Genomic DNA, 3,901 nt, shown 5'->3' with positions numbered 1-3,901 from the left:
TAGTGTCTTGTTGCTTTAAGTGCTCTTAAATGTTAATCATGGGAACGGCCACCACTTACCCCTGAATCCCTGGGCCTTCACAAAGTCCTGCACCTCACTCTACTCTAATCTAGGTGTGAGAGCAGCCTCTGCACTTCTGTAGGATAGGTTCCATGGGACTACTTGTGAAGTTAGGTTGTTTTCCCATCCAAGGGGAAGCTGTAGGGCTGGTATAAGGGGATGGGTTTGAGAACCATGGCACACCATAAGCTGTAGGTGAAAGACATGCTGTCAGTATGAAGGGCTGGAGATGCTTGAGCAAGGAACTTATCTGGCAGCTCAATCTGAGCCCCACTTCTCTGCTACAGGTAGACTAAACCAGGAGCTCTCAACCTTTCCAGACTACTCTACCCCTTTCAGGACTCTGATTTGTCTTGTGTACCCCAAAAGTTCACCTCATTTAAAAATTACACAATCAGACATAAAAATACAAAAGTGTCACAGCCACATTATTACTGACAAAGCGCTGACTCTCTCCTTTTTGCCATGTAATTATAAATCAGCTGGAATATAAATATTGTACTTACATTTCAGTGTGATACTTGAGCCTGTTTTTCACTTGTGAGCCTTCAAATTCTGGGAAGCAGAGCAGCTACAGTACCAAGTTTTTCTCCATGTTATGTCTATTCCTACTCTCAGGGCTGGCATTAGGGAGTGGTAACCAGAGCAACTGCCTGGGGCCCCAAGCCACAGGGAGTCCCTGCAAAGCTAAATTGTTCAGGCTTTCTGCCTTGTGCCCCAGTGAGTCTAATGCCAGCCCTGGCAACCCCATTAAAACAAACTCATGACCCAGTTTGAGAACAGCTGATATAGTAGATAGAGCAGTATAAAGAAGTCATTGTCAGTATGAATTTTAGTTTGCACTGACTTTGCTAGTGTTTTTTATGTAGCCTGTTGTAAAACTAGGCAAATATCTAGATGAATTGACATGCCTCCTGGAAGACCTCTGTGTGCCCCCAGGGGTACACATACCCCTGGTTGAGCACCATTGGACTAAACCCTATATCTCTGGCCCTTTTGCAATGGAGGCTAGAACCTAATCAAGTCTTTAATATCTATTCAAACTGCAGAAAGTGCCATTTTCTACACCTAGCTTCTTGTACGAACACTTGGATCTGCTGTGTGGGGGATCTGAACTGTGTCCTTCTATCTGTCGCCCAAGCAGTTGCGAGCTGTTTAGGGTTTTACTTTTTCCTGATATGAAGGCACTGCCTCTCAATTGCTGAAGTTAAGTATGGGCTTGGACCTGCTGCAGTGTAGTATAGTATCTCTGCATTGGGCCTCAATTTTTCCTTGCCAAAGAGTCATGCAGCTGTGATCACATGCAGAGTCCTTGTCCTCATCTGTCACACTAGCTGGGAAATAACAACAGTACCCAAGCCCCAGGGTGCTAGAGTCCAAACTCATAAACTTAGTATCTTCAGTTGCTCGCCAGCCAGGTGGGAACTCCTCAGAATCCTGCTTCCAATGCAAATAGCATCAACCAGAAATAGAGAGCAGGGGCAGCTTTGCAGAGCAAGGAATCCACTCACTGGGGGGAGCTGAGCAGCCTTCCTAAGTATAGGCTCCATTTACTATGTCAAATGTTTATAGCCTGTGTTGTCAAACTTCATTTGAGGCAGCTGTTCAGTTACACAGCAGTTGTTACAGACCTATGAGTGGATTCTCCTACAAATCCCCTCTACACTCACAGGCTACTTCCAGCTCAGCTAGGTTATCTGAGCAGTAGCACACACGTTCTTAGGCCCAGTGCTGTGAAGCAGGGCTAGGCTGTTCTTTGGAGTAGGGGAAGCAGAATAACTCAAGTGGGTTGGGCAGGGGGTGAAGAACTACTTAAATCAGTTTTCTAAAATGCTTAGGGAGGGGATGTTGCAAGCTGGGTATTAAGGAAAGTAGGGAGTCAGTAGGCATAAAGCAGGAGATAAAATGGTGCTAAAGTCAGATGGTGGCTGGATATGAGGAATTGTAGCACACTTGGACTGGACTAATACATTTGGAAGAACAATTCTGCAGTGCTCTGAAGATAGAAGGGGTTTGGGTAAGACATAGCCTATTATGGGCTAGAGTCACAAGGGAGACTGCCACCTCAGTGGACAAAGTCCAACATTTAGGCAACACTTGGATTTTTCAAAAGCACCTAACCGTCTAGGTACCTAAAGTCCCCCTGCCACTTAAATTTTTGTCACCACCACCAACCAGTTGAGAGCCTAAACAAGGTGTTTCCATGCCTAAATTGCCTGCAAAGCCCAATCTGGTAGACATGCTCAAAGGCTGCCTAAGAATGTGCCCACTGGATCTGCCCCCCAACAAAACAGCAGGGATGGGGGTGTTGCATTCCCCCCGCTCCCCTTTAGGCCCTACAGCCCAGTAAGTTAGAGCATTCAGCTGGTATGTGAAGCAGGGCCTGGAACCTAGAGCACTCTAGGGAAGCATGTTAACTGCTAAGTTCTAATCACAAGGGTCATCTAATTTAACCCCCTGCCAAGATGCAAGATTTAGTATTTTTTTAACCACCCAAATGACTCATGATTATTCAGCCTCCTTTTGACAACCTCCCTAGGTGTCTGTTCCATTGTCCTACTGTTCTTCCAGTTAGGCAGTGTTCCCTTAGATTTAATGTAAATCTACTATGCTGTAGTGTGAACCCATGGCCTCTTGCCCTGCCCTCTGTGGCAAGAGAGCAATTTTTCTCCATCTTTTTTATAGCAGCCTGTCAAGTATTTGAAGATCTATCATATCCCCTCTCAATCTCCTCTTTTCCAAACTAAACATCCCCAGTTCATTCAGCCTTTGCTCATATGGCTTGCATTCCATCCCTTTGATCATCTTTGTAGCTCACCTCTGGCTCTTTTCTAATTTCTCTATAGCCTTGGACACAATACTCCAGCCAAGGCCTAACCAGACCACCTAGAGTGGTACTATCACCTGTGGCTTGCATGCTTTGCCTCTATTAATGCAACCTAAAATTGCATTTACTTTTTTTTTTTTTTTTTAACAGCAGCAGGATCGCATTGCTGGATCATGTTAAGCCTGTGATCTACCACAGCTCCCAGATTCTTCTCAGCAGTGCTGCTGCCGCCAAGCCAGTTATTGCCCACTCTGTATTGGGTTTTCTTCCCTAAGTGTAGAACCTTACATTTGTCTTTGTTGAATTCATTTTGTTGTCTAGAGCCCAGTTCTCCAATTTATCAAGATGGCTCTGAATTTTAGCTCCATCTTCCAAAGTACTAGCAACCCCCCCCCTCCCCAGTTTTGCATCATCTGCAGATCTGATCAGTATGCTCTCTATTCCTACATCCAGCTCATTAATAAAGATGTTAAACAGCAGACCCAGAACATATCCCTGTAGAAGCCCATTTGAGACCTCCCTTAAATACAACATCATTCCATTAATAGTTACTCTGGGGTTGTTTAATTATGAATCCACTTAATGGTAGTTATGGCAAGCCTGTGTTTCTCCAGCTTACTTATCAGAATGTCATGTGGGACTGCGTCAAAAGCCTTGCTGAAGTCTAAGTATATTATGTACAACGCATTCCCCTATCCAACAACTTGGTTACGCTGTCAAAGAAATAAATCAAGTTGGTTTGGCAAATGTAGGTATTTTATACAGGGGGACAGCTTCAACAAGACACTGAGACAACCCAGAATCCTCTCCTGGTTAGAGCACTTACCTGGTTCAAGTCCCTTGATGTCAGGCAGAGTGGGGACTTGAACCCAAGGCTACCACATGCTGAGTGAGTGCTCTAACTACTAGACTGTAAGATAGGGGTAGTGGCTCCTGTTTTTATAGAGAAGGGCTGCCGTGGTCTAGGTGCCCAACTCCCAGATAGGGTTCATAGCTGTGAATTGTGAGCAGAGG

Source organism: Chelonoidis abingdonii, chromosome 1 (assembly GCF_003597395.2).
Source record: "Chelonoidis abingdonii isolate Lonesome George chromosome 1, CheloAbing_2.0, whole genome shotgun sequence".
Lineage (NCBI taxonomy): Eukaryota > Metazoa > Chordata > Testudines > Testudinidae > Chelonoidis > Chelonoidis abingdonii.
This window is presented reverse-complemented; position numbering follows the sequence as displayed.